This window comes from Pimephales promelas, chromosome 18, assembly GCF_988280905.1.
Source record: "Pimephales promelas chromosome 18, fPimPro1.hap1.1, whole genome shotgun sequence".
NCBI classification, from domain to species: domain Eukaryota; kingdom Metazoa; phylum Chordata; class Actinopteri; order Cypriniformes; family Leuciscidae; genus Pimephales; species Pimephales promelas.
The window spans coordinates 17,385,826-17,404,280 of record NC_142786.1 but is presented as its reverse complement, the minus strand read 5'-3'; the positions used below and the strand labels follow the sequence as shown (position 1 = coordinate 17,404,280).

At 37.4% G+C, this 18,455-nt stretch overlaps 1 protein-coding gene across 1 annotated transcript in view; it reads left to right on the top strand.

The window, feature by feature from the left end:
* epha10 (EPH receptor A10) overlaps positions 1-18,455 on the top strand; it is a 238,340-nt gene that overhangs the window by 131,566 nt on the left and 88,319 nt on the right. The window lies entirely within an intron of this gene.

Sequence of the window (18,455 nt, the reverse complement as noted above, 5' to 3'; positions counted from 1 at the left end):
ACTGAAGAGGAAATACTCAGCAATGCTGTCCACTTATGAACTTACACATGGTGTGTGTTAAAGCACATTAATAACACCACATACACACATAAACAACATTTTCACCACTTTAAAAGCTTCACTACAATCAGCAGTATAGGAAAGTAACATTGCCCAGATTGGCTTATTAAAGTGAATATTGTGAACAAAAAATGTTAATATATATATATATATATATATATATTAACATTTTTTGTTTATAATATATATATATATATATATTAGGGCCGGGACTCGATTAAAAAAAATCTAATTTATTAGAGGGTTTGTAATTAATTAATCGCATTTTAATTGCATAAATATTTGAACTGAGAACAGTGAGAAGATTTTTTTTTTTCACATGGATTTTTAGTATAGACCATTTTGCAAGATGTAAACAACACTGGTCCAGAAACACGTCCTGTTTCTGTTTGTAACTTTTCTTTATTTAACACGTAAAGAAAACATCTTAAAGATGTTTGTTTAAATTTTTGATTTAGTTTTATATGTTCTGTTGGTTGTATTTTATCCCAGCTTTTATGTAGTGTTAAAAAACTGAAACAGGAAGTGCTTCTGGACCAGTGTTGTTTACATCTTGCAAAATGGTCCATACCACTGAATAATGACTGAATACTTAAGCTTGAGCAACAAAATATTGTTTATTTTTGTTCAACCAAGTCCAGCAGATTAGTGCAATTGTATATGTTTTGTTGAGGTGAAACTTGAGGGTCGATGTGATATGCGAATTCCTTGTTGCATAGCTTGCACACAACCATGCAATGAGTTAAAGTCTGTAATTAATTAATCTTAATTAACTTAAGTCCCGGCTCTAATTAATATATATATATATATATATATGAAGAGCTCTTTTCCAAAACGCGTTAAACGACATTTTTAAAAAAAATGAGTTTGTCGTGTCATTCTGCTGCGGACAGAACCCTTTCACTGCTCTATCAACGTTTCATGCCGAATCGCTATATTTCCTTGTTTAAAATGTACTGCAAGATACAGTTTCTTCCCAAGCCGCGATAAGCACCAGCCCTGTTTTTAGCCTAAACACGATAAATCCTCAAATTCAATGAGCGCTCTACACAATCCAGCACGGCGGCACTCTGAACAGAGGTTTATTATGTTCATTCATTCCTCAAAATGAGTCCTAGTTTTCTAGTCGACTAGTAGTAGATCATTTAAGCCATTTGTATTATCAGTAATCACATATATTGATTTAATTAAATGGGACTACCCTATCTCACGACCAATTCGTACGAATTCGTACGAATTAGCCACCTCGTAAAATTCGTACGAATTCCCGTGAGATCGGGTTGAATGGGAGAGAAACCATATGAGCGTTTTTAATTGCATATTCCGCATCTCAACGTATGCATAAAGCTTGCCACAAAGAACCGGCAAAAGTAATGATTATGCGTGAAACATTTGAATTGTTTATTAATAAACTAGTGTTTTCTGTCAGTGTCAGCAACAAAGATAAAGTTGATGATGCTTACTCGCCATCTTCGCAGTGAACGCGCATAGAGAAACGCATACTTCGAATTAGCCTACATACGCAGAGAGTTGCCAATTTATTTTAGTTTTTAATTGTTTTGTTTAAAAGTAGATATTTAAAGCTTTCTGTAGCTTAGTTCTCAGGCCTGTGTGAGGCAAGCGTCGCGGTGTTTCGGTTCATATTATGAGACGCGCTCCGGTTCACCTGCGCGCCTCTGTGTCCTGATTATATTGTCTGATATTTACTTCTAATGTATTAATCCAGTCAATTTGTCGACGAAACATTTATTAAAATGAAGATACAATTTATATGAAACGAAGTTTACAAGCTTTCTACAAAACAAAACTTAATAAGTGGTCAAAATCATGTCTGACGCACTCCAAATATTTTCCGATATTGGGCAGCTTTTGAATTTTGATCCTATCTTACTCATCTCATGCGGTTCCCTTTTCATAGCCTACTCAACATAGATGAAATAATAAAAATAAGTAATGTAATATTATTAAAAACAAATGTGAAATGTTTATTTTTTTTGTTGTTTTTTTTTTAACTTATATTTAAACGTCATGCTGCTCCGCTTTGCTCACATGTTATGTAGCCTGTGTGTGTGTGTGCATGTGCTGGAGGGGTGCCCATCCCTTTTTTGAATATCGTTATCATATATTGATCATTTTTAATAATTCGTTTTTTCATGCATATGTTGAAATTGGTATTAATAATTTGTTTTTTTTCATGCATATGTTGAAATTGGTACTATTTGTTTGAGGTTTATTTCGATTTATAGCGTTTTGGAAAAAAATAAAATTAACTTTTAAATTATCATTAACAATATTGTTGTTTGATTTAATAATTATTGTTCAAAATGTTCAGACTGAACCAATAAAACATTTAAACAGGATAATTTGAATATTCACAAAATGTGTGGGTCTAGGTAAAAAATGTAGTTTTCCTGAAAACTATTGAAATGGATTTATAGCGTTTTGGAAAAGAGCTCTTCATATATATATATATATATATATATACTGTATATATTTCATCTCATTTTTTTTTTTTATAGAAAAAAAAGTTATGATGTCGCAAATTTAACAAGGTCGACCGAGAGTTGGTTCAGAGGCTGTAACTTGTGAACAGTTTGTCACAAAATCATAAAATAGGTGTCTATCAATTCCTTGCGTCATGTTGAATCCGAGGATATCTATTTTGCCATGATTGGATGTAACAAGTCATGAGCTACATTAGCATTGAGCTAGCTTAGCATGCTAATCGCGTTAAGTGTGGCGCAAGTTGCTAAACCATGTGTCACGAATCCCGAACCATTGCGGTCGTGGGTTTGAATCCCGTGTGGCACATGCCCAGACCGCAAGAGGTACTGCGGCCTTAAGTGGTGGAAAAGTCGTTTCAGTTCTAGACGTGGTGTCTGTCTGAGAAAGGAATTCCAGAAATATAACATGCAGCAAATTCATATTAAAAATAATAAAAATGTTGAGGTTATTTTCGCTTGAACTACAGACATTAGCCCGTGTGTGTCTTCTCAGTGGCACAAAGGGATGAGTAACAAACACCTGACCCAGATATTATGGGTTTAATTCTCATGTTATACATCTTCAGAAAATTGTGTAATGTTATGTAATTTGGAGCCAATTGCTGCAATTCTACCTTAAACAACTCAAGTCTCGATAAAATTATAACCAACCATGCTGTTTAAGAAAGGTTATAGCTTTCAAGATTTTCTAATAATTCGATATGTTGCAACTGTTTAACAATGGGAATTTTGCAAAGTTTAATAAGTTTCCAAATTAAATCCAAATATGTCAAATACGGTCAAAAGGTGTTTGGCCCCGCAATCACTGCTTGCAGTTATATTTTATATATATATATTCTTTTTGCAGTTCTGTTTTGTGGCTTCAGTGCCACAGAAATCACACACTTAACCTTTCAGTTCTTGTGTGACCAGCGGTTTATTCTGGGCTGAATGAGTCTCTGACTGCGCTTATGACTTTTATTTACACTGTTAATTACTGTATTGATTAGGCTGCCGGTATATAAGAGAGAGAAAGAGCCTGTGATAGTGTTAATTGTAGTATAGATTCTACAGTCCCCCTTATGAACATGTGCTTACAGTTTATTACAGATAGAGAGAGAGGGGAATATCTATAATGCAAAAAGAGTCTGTAAATTGACAGGATTGAAAGGAGACATAAAGTGGATTTTTGTTTTGCCTGTGTGTGTGTGTGTGTGTGTGTGTGTGAGAGAGAGAGAGAGAGAGAGAGAGAGAGAGAGAGAGAGAGAGAGAGAGAATTTTTGAATTTTGACAATCCTTTATTACACAAATATGACAATCAAAGACATTCACAAAAAAAGGCCACATATTTTCACATCTAAAAAAAAACTCACATCAACACTTCCGAAATAACCAGTTCATTATCAACTAATGAACACAGCACATTATTGCAGCACCACTCAATTTCAAAAATACTCAATGTACTCATTAGTTTGTAAAAATTAAACTCAATTACAAGTCGTGATTTTACCATTTTTTTGAAAGCTGGTATAAGTTCTTGTTCTCCTTTCTGTTCAATATTTCTCCTAGTTATATAAATAGCTAATTTTGCAATACCAACAATAAAATTAAGCAATTGACATTTGTATTTTTTCTTAACAGTGTACATACAACCAAGTATAAAATCCTGCTTTGTAAAACACACCTCAAAAGATTCAAAAAGAAGCTCTAAAAGGCTAAACAAAAAAGAAAGTCTATTACAAAACATAAAACAGTGAAACACAGTCTCCCTTTCATTGCAAAAAGGACAATTCTCACTTACATTTGGGTTTAACATTGCCACAAAAGAATTAACTGCAATAGCCACATGGAGTATCCTCCACTGAAGATCACCAACTCTTTTAGGTAAGGGAGGTTTGTACAGAATCCTCCACACTGGTTTTGTTGTTTCAGTAATCTCTAACGTGTCTCTCCATACAGTATCACTTCTATTCTTTAACCATTTTAAATTCATCACTTTGACAAGACTTCTGTACAATGCTTTCCCTTTAGCTTCAAAAAAATCAATTTGCACATCAATTTCCTTTTTCATCCAGGGATTAATATTGTTAAATGAAACAAGATCAGGTACAATACTTAAATCTGGAAAAAAAATCTTCGCAGTCTGGAAATATACATTTCTTGTTGTACTCTTTTCTTGTACATTTAAAGCCCCCTGTAGTTTATCTAAAAAACGTTTAACATATCGCTCAGATTTTACCTTTAAAAAGGCTGAAACTGCTTCTGCATCTTTAAATTCAGGACCTGCATTTCTTATAATGTGTTTTAACTGTAGAGATCCACTTCTGTACAACAAATATTTCAGACCCGGTATTTCATCCCCAGATACGATGGGCTCTTCCAATAACCAGTACAGCGACATTAATGGTTCCATCCATTGAGGTTTAAACAGACTCCATATTTAAAAAAAGACTTCGATAAAAAGCAGGAATTCCTCTAAAATCGAATTTTTTGGAATCCATTAAAAACAAAACATTGTCCAGGCCGAGTCCACTTATTCTGCGTAAAATGCACTGAGCCACTGGTCTCCACACCAGTCTTTCAGATCCCAGCATACACTTCTGCACAAACTGAAGACGATAAGCAGCACATCTACTAGCCAAACGCACTAGACCTTGGCCTCCATCTTCTTTTGCCAGGAACAAAACACTTTGCGGGATCCAGTGCAAATTGTCCCAAAAGAAGTTCACAATTTCCGCTTGAATTTTCGGTAAGAGACCGACAGGAGGATCAACGCATGCAAGTCTATGCCAGAGGGAAGAAGCCGCGAGATTGTTAATAATGAGTGTGCGTCCTTTAAAAGACAGCTGTGGAAGAAGCCATTTTCATTTTTTCAAACGTCCTATTACTTTATCTGCCATTCCTTCCCAGTTTTTTCTGCATGAAACCTTCATTGCCTAAGAACACACCAAGATATTTTAACCCATCTTTTTGCCATAATAAGCCTCCTGGTAGAGTAGGATTCCCTCCTTCCCATTTTCCAATCAGTAAAGCATCACTTTTCCTCCAATTTACAGTTGCTGAAGAAATCTCCTTAAAATCATTAACAACTTCTTTTAACATTTCAACATCATTGCTATCATTTATAAAAACAATAACCTCATCAGCATATGCAGATAAATAAAAAGCATTATTACACTGTGGCAACGTTAGACCCTTTAACTTATTCCGTAACATAAAAAGCAATGGTTCTATAGCCAGCACATATAATAGCCCAGACATGGCACAGCCTTGTCTAACCCCTCTCTGTACAGTAAAGGGGGCACACAAACTACCATTAATTTTGATCACACTCTCAATTTCACAATACATTGTTCTGATCATATCAATAAAACTTGAATTGAACCCAAAAGCTTGCAAAGTATTCCACAAATACAGGTGGTCAACCCGATCAAAGGCCTTCTCTTGGTCCAAAGAAATAAGGCCAATATTTACAACTTTGAAACTTCCAAAACATCTCTGATTAGAGTAATATTATCACAAATTGATCTGTTTGGTATACAATATGTTTGATCGTAGTGCATCACCTTCCCTATAATTTTACTCAATCTTGTAGCCAAAGTTTTGGACAGGATTTTGCACAAGAGAGATACAGGCCTCCAATTTTTTATATTTTGAAGATCACCTTTTTGGGGCAATAGAGTGATAACTGCCCTTCTGCAACTGAGAGGGAGAAACCCATTAATAAGACTTTCATCAAACACTAATAAGAGATCTTCTCTTAAAATGGGCCAGAAAGTTTTATAAAATTCAATGGGTAACCCGTCGATCCCGGGGGATTTCCCATTCGCCATACTCATCATTGCTGTGTAAAGTTCTTGCTCTGTCAAAGGTTTTTGCAAACTTTCATTGCTCTCTTCATCAAGCTTTTGCAGACCTTCAAAAAAACTACTAATATTCATCTTTTCATTTATCAAATCAGCTGTATATAATTTTTTACTGTAGAGCAACTTTGTGGCAAGCTTCAGTTAATTCCTGTCCTGTATCAGAGACCAAAGAATGAATTATTCTGCTTTGACTGTTTTTTTTTTTCTCCATACTGAAGAAAAATTTGGAAGGTGCATCCATTTGTGTGACATTCTGGAAACGTGAGCGAACCAGCGCTCCCTGTGCCTTAATGTCCAACATGTTTGCAATCAAAGTTTTATTTGATGCCAGAGCTTCCATATGTTCTTTTTTGCCTGTAGATTCAGACAAACTGTACAAATCAAGTATCTCAGTCTCTAAAATCTTCAATGATCTAGTTATTTCCTTTGTAACATTAAGAGTGTATTGCCGGCAAAAGTTTTTAATTTGTATTTTACCGCAATCCCACCATTGCTGTACAGAGCTATATAAGTGCTTTTGTTGTTTAAAAACATCCCAGAAAAAAGTAAAATAATCTTTAAAATGTTTGTCATCAAGCAAAGACGTATTTAAATGCCAATAGACACTTCTTGACTTCACATGGCTTACTAGGACAGAACAAAGAACCGCACTGTGGTCTGAAAAACCTACAGGATTAATTTGACAAGATTTAAAAATATTGAGCTGGTGCTTAAAGCTATAAAACCGATCAAGACGTGCCAAAGACAAAGAATTATCTTTACAATGAACCCATGTGTATTGTCTTTTTTATTGTTTATGTATACTTCTCCAAATATCACAAAAATCAAAAGTTTGAATGATTTGCTTGAGAACTCTTTGAGATGCAACATGTGGTTCTAAATGATTTCGATCCATTTTATCACTCTCGGTACAGATAAAATCTCCACCTAAAACTAAAAAATCATCTGTATTTAGGCCTTTGAGAGTAGTGTTGATTAAATTTAAAAACAAAACTCTTTCCACTCCATTATTAGGAGCATAAATATTTAAAAAAAACATAACAATTTTTTCAAATTTAACAATAACTTTTAAAAAACGACCTTTTTCAATTTCAACAGATTCATAAGATACTGGAGTTATATTTTTACTAAATAAAATTGCAAAACCTCCACTAATAGAGGATTTATGACTAAGAAAAAGTTGACCTCCCCACTCTCTTTTCCAATCCACCTCATTTCTTTGATCACTGTGCGTTTCTTGTATAAACATGACATCAACAGACTTCTGGTTAATAAATTCATACAACATCATCCTCTTACGAACTTCTCTAGCTCCATTTAAATTGAGAGTTCCGATTTTTAGCTGACTCATAGTTTTATTTTGGTTCAACAAGAAACTAAGATGGAAAAAAACAGGGAGTGTACATAAGGTAAAAAAAACCAAGCTTAGAGATTTAAACCATGGCATTCTTGTCATCTCTACTAGGAATTTGTTTTTTTTTTAACTTGTTAACAAACTTCCGTAAACGATACACTTCAAGATCTGAGAAAGCCCCTTCCTTTATCAGATATCTTGTGTCTTTCACAAATTGTGCACGATTAGGAAAATAAACCTCAATCTGCACACCTTTTAGCCCCTTCGTTTCCTGAAGAAAAACACTAATATCTTCAGCTTTGTACAGAACATTCCCTGCTTCATTTTGGGAACAGACAGCAACCTCTGAACACACAGAAACATTAGAATCAGAATCATCATCCGAAACATCTTCAGCAGCTTCACTTTTTTTGACCTGTTTACTGTTTTTATCATTTTGACTCTTTCTTCTTTTAATTGGAGTTTTGAAAGTAGATTCAACTTCCATATCCAGTTCACAGTCATTCAATCTCAGATTTTCCTGTATAATCTCTCTATTTTGTTCTACAAACGTCGAAGATAATGTACTCAACCCCACCGCGTTCTCGGCCGCAAGAGACTCCGCCACAACACCTCCATCATCAACAGGAGAAAACACCCGCACCTCCGCGCTGCTCGCTCCCTCCAGGAGATATATCCAGCTGCAGACCCGCAGCACCACCAGTTTCAGAACCCCAGTTTCAGAACCCCAGCGCGAGAACCGGAAGTGAGGGAGGGGCGCAATTATTGCTATTGCATTAGTTATTTTAGCAAGAATGTAAGGACAAAATGGGCCTGAGAGTGAGTTCCTCATTTCATACATTGTAAGTTAAATGTATACAAGATTGTTGTTATAAAACAGGCCTGCTAGGGTTGTATTGGTCATTTTGTATACATACTTATTGTTTAGTTTTAAAACAATGCCGAATTTTCTCTCTCTTTTTTAGATTTTGACATTATTATTTCACACGAAAAAATGCATGCTGCACATGTTCTTTTGAAATAAAGTATATTTTATAAAAAAATACCCATGCATTTTTTTTATGAAACAATAAAAATCATCTTACAAATACATCTTCAATGTCAAAACAATTTAAGATTTTTGTAAACACAATAAATAAATAAATAGAACATCACAGATGTCTAATCAGTTTGTGAATTGTGTATAATTTTGAAAACCTCCAATGCTTGTCTTGTTTTATTTCTTTCAAAGCTTTATTATACAAAGTTAACTCCTTCATAAAAACCAAAAAAAACAAAGGTTGTACCTTCATAAATGTATAAACAGCTTAACCAAATTTTTTTTAAATTGTTATACTTTAAAATGCCCATTAGTTTAAAGTATTATTTTTTCACCTTCATGATCAGGAAGTAACTCGTAATACAATGAAACGGATAACTGAAACTATATACAATTATATTACACAAAATCAATGTTTTAAAATGCTTATTGTACTCTAATGTATAGCATCATAATATACATAGAGAGAAGGACGTTTTATGTTCAATAAAAGCTGTTTCATGTGTAAAATACCCTCCAAATTACGTTAGATGGCGTTATTAAGTTTCGAACCTAAGCTCCGCCCCTCGCTTACGACCCTGGCGCTGGTGTTGGTTAGAACGTAACTCCGCCCCTTACTTCCGGTTCTGGCGCTGGGGTTCTGGCGTTGGGGTTCTGAAACTGGTGTGCTGCGGGTCTGCAGCTGGATACTATTGCCCTCCAGCGGCTCGATCACTGTACTCGCGGGAATCGCAGACACAGTAGGCTCAGACGCGCCACTCATCCACAGCGCTCCCCGCTTTAGCTGCATCAATCAGCTCTGTGTTTTTATTCACCTTATCAGGGCAATTACGACTGAGATGCCCGATTTTCATACAACCAAAACATTTGATCGTCGTGTCAGATGATGCGAAAACAGTATAGCCCAATCAAAGCCTTCTATTTTAAATTTAAAGACCAGGTCAAGTTCATCCTTACCATCCTTCAGAATCATAAACACCTGTCTCCTAAAAGACATGAGATGTTTTACTAGAGGAGATTTACATCCGAGTGGAATTTTTTGGATGGGGGGAACTATCTTTCCATCATTTTCTTGAAATCATTATTTTCTTGACGGGAGTACTCAGAGGAAACACCGGCGTGAGTGAACCTTTGATTACAACACCTTTTTGCACTAATTCGTTCGCCTTCTCAATAGTGCTAAAAAAAGCACAAACGCACTATTCATTCGCGAAGCGGACACGATGTGTTCATGACCCACAACGTCTTCCGCAGCCAAACACGCATCTTTCACTTTGACATTTGAATCAATCTTCACTCCATGCCGCCGAGTTAAATTTTCAAAAGCCATCGTGTTTGGAGTCGCCATGCTTTCCAGCAAAATGCTGGAAGCAGACTATCCTCACAAAACAAAAAAAAACAAAAAAAAAAAACTCTACAACAACAAAAAAACACAAACATAAACACTTACAAAGAAAAAAGAAAAAGTTTGAAAAGAGCACTCTTACCAGCCACAATCGGCTACCACTCACATCCACACACTCACCACACTCCGCCCACTCACTCCCAGCATGGACGAGAGAGAGAGAGAGAGAGAGAGAGAGAGAGAGGGTGCGTGTGTGTGTGTGTGTGTGTGTGTGTGTGTGTGTGAGAGAGAGAGAAAGAGAGAGAGAGAGAGAGAGAGAGAGAGAGAGAGAGAGAGCAAGTGTGTATGTATCCTAACTGCAGCTGTTCCCAGCGCTCATGGCCACACGTGGACCCCATTGCATAATCCTTCAGAGCCTTTAATAAAACAATGCTTCTTGCACTTAAATTATTCTGTACACACACACACTCACACACACACACACACACATTCACACTCACGCGCCAGCGTTTGTTACACTTTCATTATTATCTGCTGTATTTATGAGAAACAAGTCTTTATTCAATCGCCTAGATCTCAAAATGAAATCTACATGAAATGAAAAACACATGCACCAGAAATTATTATTATTATTTATTTAATTACTATTCTTGTTCCATTAAAGGTGCTGTATGCAAGTTTTTCACCCTACTAAAGCATAAAAATACCATAATATGTTTGCAGATCTTTAGGAAACATTAAGTTCACATACTCGTTTCTTTGAAATATACTACACTACAGCCCGTTCTTTCACTGTGAAATGTGTTTTCGTTGGAATGTGTGTTTGTTTTGGTCTGTGTGACTCCGCCCACTGCCAGTCCAGCCAATAGTGTTTCGACACCTCGGGTTGCCAGTTGATGGGAAACACAGCGTATTGCAGCCGGCAAACAATCTGGGTCAGAGATTGCAGATTCTACCCGACTGAAACAGCCTCGGTATCTAAAAACCTTCATGAACAAGAGGATATTAAAACACGGATAAATCAACTTTCAATGTGTAAGTGTCATCGGCTTTTATTTTCAGTTGAGCTCGTTCGTGTTGTGTGTCAAACTGGAAACCCGCATGAGGGTCGAGTCTGAGGAGGCGGGGAAAAATGTCCTGTTTTAACTTTGGTCTGCAGTGCCAATTTCCACCACTAGCTGTCCTCCTTACAGACTGCACCTGTACTGTATATGAGTCATTTTATGGAGTCGTATTTATGGAAAATAGTTCAGATAAGTTTTTTGTTTTTAAACCGTGAGTGAGTGAGCAAGAGTGTGTGTGTGAGAGAGCGAGTGAGTGTGCAATCGAGCGAGTGTTTGAGCGAGTGACTGAGTGAGTGAGTGTGCAATCGAGCGAGTGTTTGAGCGAGTGACTGAGTGAGTGAGTGTGCAAGAGAGTGACTGAGTGAGTGTGCAATCGAGCGAGTTTTTGAGCGAGTGAGTGAGTGTGCAATCGAGCGAGTGTTTGAGCGAGTGACTGAGTGTGCAATCGAGCGAGTGTTTGAGCGAGTGACTGAGTGAGTGAGTGTGCAAGAGAGTGACTGAGTGAGTGTGCAATCGAGTGATTGAGTGAGTGAGTGAGTGAGTGAGTGTGTGTGTCCGATCGAGTGACTGAGTGAGCAAGAGAGTGTGAGCGAGTAAGTGAGTGACTGAGTGAGTGAGAGTGAGCGAGTGACTGACGGAGTGAGCGAGTGAGTGTTTGTGTGTGTGAGTGACTGAGTGAGTGAGTGTGCGAGCGAGTGAGTGAGTGAGTGAGCGAGTGACTGACTGAGTGCGTGAGTGAGCGAGTGACTGACTGAGTGAGTGAGTGTTACGTTCCGGCTCCAGGAAGTAACAATATAAAGGGAACATCGCGCACATTTCCCAAGAACAAACAAAACACCCACTGTTTACTAGCGTCGCCAACACGCCAAGCAACTCAGGTGAATCAAATAACCGTCAAATACGCTCCGCCTATAAATTACTCAAAGACGCTAGCGTCTAGTATATATTTTCCCTTATTGCTTACAATAGAAGCTGGACCTTCCAAATCAAAACACTTAAGGACGAGCCCCCAATTGTTACGTTCCGGCTCCAGGAAGTAACAAAATAATAAGAGTCCAAAAATATATTTAAGCAAAATATTTAATTACGTCCAGGGGATAAATAATAAAGAAAACAAACTTTCAACAGTAAATAACAAACAATAAAGAAATAACAATATGAAGGACCAGCTCCTGATGTGAACAGCTACAGGATGGATCAGAGCTATCTTCCACAAAGGCCAGCCATCTTAAATAATGATTTCCAAATTGCAGACAGGTGTAGATCCTTATCTGGCAACCTATTAAAGAAAAAAAAAGGACAACAGAACAAATCCAAAACAAACCGTAACACCTCCCCCCTTAAAAAAGTGAGAGATTCTCATTAGAAACTCTACCTTACACTATTTTCAACCCCAAAACACATATGCTATGGGAAATGAACAATAAAAAACAACCTTACCAGAATTAGTATCGATCAATTACCATTACTACTTCCCCAAACTCTACACAACTCTTGGTTTCAAAACCAGCAATCTCCCGGCGCCTGGAAAAAGCTAAATTAAGGAATTGAAAACCAATAAAAAGGAAAGAGAGGGGGGAAAACAATGGTCAAGAAACTTATTCTACACCACATGGGGCCCGGGACAAGGTGTCAGCTAAGATATTATCTACGCCTTTCAAATGACGAATCTCCAAAGCATAAGGCTGTAAGAAAAGAGACCACCTAATCAGATGCTGATTAGGGTTCTGCAGGGAGTGAAGAAATGTAAGGGGGTTATGGTTTGTGTACACCACAGTTGGCATAGTCCCACAAGACACATACATCTCAAAGTGCTGCAGGGACCAAATCAACGCTAACGCCTCTTTCTCAATGGTAAAATAATTGATTTGATATGAATTGAATTTACGTGAAAAATAGCTGACAGGGCGATCTATACCATTCTCATCAGCCTGCAACAGAACAGCTCCAGCTCCAACCTGACTAGCATCCACCTGAAGTTGAAATGGTTTGTCAAGTCGTGGAGCTGTCAGGACAGGGGACGATGTGAGCAATCGTTTAACATTCTCAAAGGCGTCTTCACATTTTGGAGTCCACACAAATTTAGCCTTTGCTTGCAACAAATCTGTAAGCGGGGCAACAACAGAAGAAAAGTTCGGACAAAAATTCCTGTAATACCCAGCCATTCCTAGAAATCTCATCAATTCACGTTTAGTCTGAGGGCTAGGACATTTGTCAATCGCTATGACCTTAGCACGTACAGGTCGCACTTTGCCCATTCCAACAACTTTGCCCAGATAAGTCACAGTCGCCCTGGCAAACTCACACTTTGCCAGGTTGACTGTGAGTTTGGCACACAAAGCCCTCTGTAATGAAGGGAGCATAACCCTCATCTTCAACACTGCAAAATACCACTAGTTTCTCCAGATCCTGTAAAATATCAAGACAGTCAGAATTATTATCTGTCTGAACAGATGAAACAGCAAGAGCAGGCTTGGGTTCAGTTTTCCCTTAAGCGCTAAACAATCCTTTTTCCAGTGTCCCTTTAAATGACAATAAGCACACCGGTCATTTTTATCAGCATAACTTTTAAAATTCCTCTCAACCTTATTATCAGCCAGGATATGACGGACAGTTACACTCTCTGTTGGACTATCATTGAACTTTGACCTACTTTTCCTGACTTCACATTTATGAGTGAGTGCATACTCATCAGTAAGGATGGCAGCCTCTTCCGTAGATGTAACATTTCGATCGGTCAAAAAGAGGGAAACATGCTCAGACAAAGTACTTTTAAACTGTTCTAACTGGAACTCAAGCAGATCTTCACGACTAGTTACACCCCAAGCAGTACACCAGCGATCTAAATGGATCTGGACTGCTCTGCAGGCTTTCACATGTTTCTAAATTTCTGCCGATAGGCCTCTGGCACCAGCTCATAAGCTTTCAGTGCAGCCTCCTTAAAGGTTTAGTTCACCCAAAAATGAAAATTAAGGGTGTATTCACACCAGGAAAGTGCGATAGTTCACTTGCTTTGGTCCGGACCAAATAAATTATTGTTATATATATTTTTTTTTTTGGTACGGTTCGCTTTCACACTGCTCTTTTTGCAAGTGAACCAAAATTTGTAAACAAAACCACACATGTGCTAAGGTCGTCCATTCATTGGACAAGGATTCTCAAGGGAAATCAGGAAGTGCAAAAAAGGCTCAGCATGGAGATATTTCGTACTGCAATATTTTTGTGTTATTCTGTACAAACGCAATGTGAAGAAACTAATGACTCTGAGTATCATATGATACAATGTCATCTATACGATGTTGTAATTTGGATTTTGAGAATACGACGAGTGTAACGTTTGAGTGGTTCTATTAAACGCGGGGAAATACGACAACTCTCGTCTCTCGTGCATCTTTTCATTCGACCATATACAGTTTTTTTCTGGGCAACATCTCAACTTTGCGTTACAAGTGGCACTGTGCAGAAGATGGATAAGGTATAAAGTTTTCATTCATAGAGAGAGACTATGCTCACACATTCAAATAATGACATTTTTATTCTGTTTACAAGTGCAGTTATTGTTAACGCTTGCAATTAATTTGGTCCAGTTTAACATAAATTAACGCAGCATCATCCTTGTATTGTAACTATCATATAATATAATTACATTTATATAGCGCTTTTCTCGGCACTCAAAGCGCTTTACGAGCGGTTTTCCAGGTGCGTCCCCGAGGCAGGTAACGCTACTGCGATTGAAGAAGTGCTGTTAGCAACAGGAGAACAGGTAGGCCATGAAAACATTGTTTCTGCATCTCGCATGAATAAAGCAGTTGTCGTCTTTTTAAAAAATGAACAACTAGTAACCAAGGTGATTGAAAGTGGCATTTGGGTGAAAGAAACCCGTACCCGTTTCACCGCTTTTTGCTCCAGCTACAAAAGTGACCATTTCCAATGTACCCCCTTTTATTAAAGATGACGCGATAGTGCGAGAGTTAGCTCGGTTCGGAAAGATGGCTAGCGCTGTGAAAACCATTCCTTTAGGTTGTAAATCTGCCGAACTTAAGCATGTTTTCTCGTTTAGACGACAAGCGTTTATGTTTTTGACCGCTCCTTCTAAAACACTGGATGTTTCGTTTCGAGTGACATGTGGAGAGAGTTCTTGTATGGTTTATGCGAGTACTGATACGTTACGTTGTTTTGTAGGGGTGTGCAAAAAAATCGATTCACATTTGAATCGCGATTCAATCTTTACCGATTCAGAATCGATTCATAGAATTCCAAAAATCGATTCATATATATAGGCTATATTTTTTAATGGCGTGCAGGGGCGGAGTGGCAATCGGGTAAGTTGGGACTTTTACCGGTGGTCCGGTAGTGTTTCTATGGTTTCGAGGCTGCGAGGGCCGGTCTGATAAATAGTTATTGCAAGTTCTTGCCGCCTGCTGGTCAAACTGTGCAGCCACTCTGCTCAACCCGTAAATAAATGCATCGATCCGCAGATCTTATGTTTGAGTTCTGTAGATCTTTTGCCAAGCGTGTCAGAGGTGACGGGTTCTAAACCGCACTCGTATAGTTTTTTCTCTCTCTCATCAAAACCGAATATGTTCATCACGTTTGTGTGCATTTTATTTTGAGATTTCACCGGAGTCTCCACAACGGCGATATGAAGCGCGCGTCCGAGAGAAGACTGCGCGAGCCACAGAGAACACTGTATATCCATGACACTGATTGCAGCGGACACGAGCGCTCAGCTTGATTTCAAAAACAACAGGTCTCTTATTTAATAGCGAACTAAATGAATGTTCTGCTAGTTAACTGGAGATACCCGCAAATTACGCGCCTATGAACGACTTCACTGGATCTAAACAAATCAATCTAACCACAGATGTTACCAGTAGCGGTGGCTTTTTAAAATCTATTTAAAATATTTTCGCAAGGGTTCTATGAAATTAGTATATATTTTTAGGAAGTTCAATGTGCCCAGTCGAGTTCACATTTCAACAGTCAACCTGGTAGCTGAAGTAGACCTACTCCTTAAACCACATTTAGCATAATTGTTTGTTTGATCTGACTACAGCACTTTAAAGCTAAATGTAAAAGCTTTTTATTTAAGTTTTATTTTAAACTTGAATTAATTGTATTTATAAGCTGGCCAAAGCTTGGCACTTTGCACTTTTTAGTTGCAAAAGTTTTTATTTTTGTATGAAGACATATAAAGTAATATCAAACTTTTCTTTTAAATTATGTCTACTGCAATCAATCACATAGGAAAAAGTAAACTACATTTATATAGACCTGCGAATCGTTTTTTGAATCGAGAATCGTTTTTGAATCGAAAATCGATTTTGAATCGAATCTCGAGACAAAAAATCTGTATAGAATAAAATCGTGACATTTTCTGAATCGTGCACCCCTATTGTTTTGAGTGTGGAGATATCGGACATAAGAGATTGTCTTGCCCTCATAAACAACTAACCGAGGAAGAAGCAGGGAAGTCGGGTTTGGCAGGTGCGAGTAGCGGTGCGACAGTGGGGAAGTCGTTAAGTGACTCAAGCGCTCGGAAAGAGGATGGAGAAACAAAAGGAGTAAATGTAACAAGTGATAGTGGAGTAGAGGTGAGTGTAAACGCGTCTGAAAATACTGAGGGGACAAATGTAGAAGTTTCGGCTTCTGGTGGAACTGGCATTTGTGTGTTAAGTTGTAAAGACGATCGAATGAATAATGACATTGCAGATTCAAATGATGACGCGGAAAAAGAAAAAGCGGAAAAAGAGTCTGAGGATGAAAGTAGAGATGATGATGACTGTTGTAGTCGAGACCACCTCACTCGAGTCCGAGTCGACACCGAGACCAGAGAGAGTCGAGTCCGAGTCAAGACCGAGTCCATAGAGAGTCGAGTCCGAGTCGAGTCCGAGACCAGAGACGGTCGAGTCCGAGTCAAGACCGAGACCAGTGAGGGTTGATTACCTAATTTACTTTTATTTACTTAGAGAAATCCTTTTTTTTTTTTTTTTTTTACTGAATTTACTTAGAGTTTAAAAAATATGATCAGTTTAGGGTAAAAAGGCCACATAGTAGGTGGTGTTAAAAGTAATTTTATTACAATTTGTCATGCACAGTTGCGCACTAGAACATCACCAATCACTGGGCGTGTCAATCAATTTAAAGAAATATTTTATTCACATATATTAATAATCAGGAAAAATATTTTTAATTGAACTCGAGTGGACTCGGGAATAATTCCGAGTCCTAAAAAAACAAATGTTCGAGTACGAGTCAATTCCGAGTCCAAATGGACACGAGTCCATGACAAGACCAAGACCATTAAAATATGGTCTCGAGACCGAGTCCGAGACGAGTCCGAGTCTCGAGTACTACAACACTGGATGATGATTCATGCATTGATGTTGACATTGGTAGATATGGAGATTTTTATTCTGTTGAACAGATAAATAGTTTCCTGGATGAAACAAAAGGGAGAAGTGTTAATGTTGAAGAGTTTTTTTTTTTCCTGATTTATCGCATCCGTAATGAAAGCTCGTAAAGATTTCAATGTTGATGTTTTGTCGCAGCAAAAACGGTTCAGACTGAAGAAATATTTGACAGGAGTCAGACAAAAAATTAAAAAGATGAAAGAGCAAACGTAGGTCTAGTAGAACTAATTCTAAATAAGCGCACATGGGGATCTGGCCTTTTCTGTGTTTTTTCCTTTGCTTTTCCTTTACCTTTCCCCTTTTTATGGATGTTCTTTATTATATTCACCCAGATGTAAAGTTAAAGTTTTGTATAAGAGTGAGGTAGTGAAAGGGTGCCTACTTGCTCTTAGAGTAGAAATAAAAAATCGAGTTTTTGGGTTAATAAATGTTTATGCTCCTACAACAGTTAAAGAGAGGATTGTTTTTTTTTTTCTTAAAATTAAAGATGTAGTTTCCTCTTTTATGAATGAAGATTTTTTGGTAATTGGAGGGGATTGGAATTGTATTTTGGATTTTACTTATGATAGAAATGGAGAAGAACCTCATTTTTTATCAGCAGTTTCTTTAAGTGAGATTATCACACAATTTGCACTTATTGATATTTGGAGAGAGAGAAATAAAGCAGTTAAACAATATACATGGATTAAAGAGACAGAAAATAGAATTAGTGCAGCACGTTTAGATAGATTTTATGTTAAGAAAACAATGTGCAGTAAAATAGAAGAGACATGTATAAGTCCAAGCTCTTTTTCAGATCATCACTTAGTTTCTTTAAAAAATATTGTAACA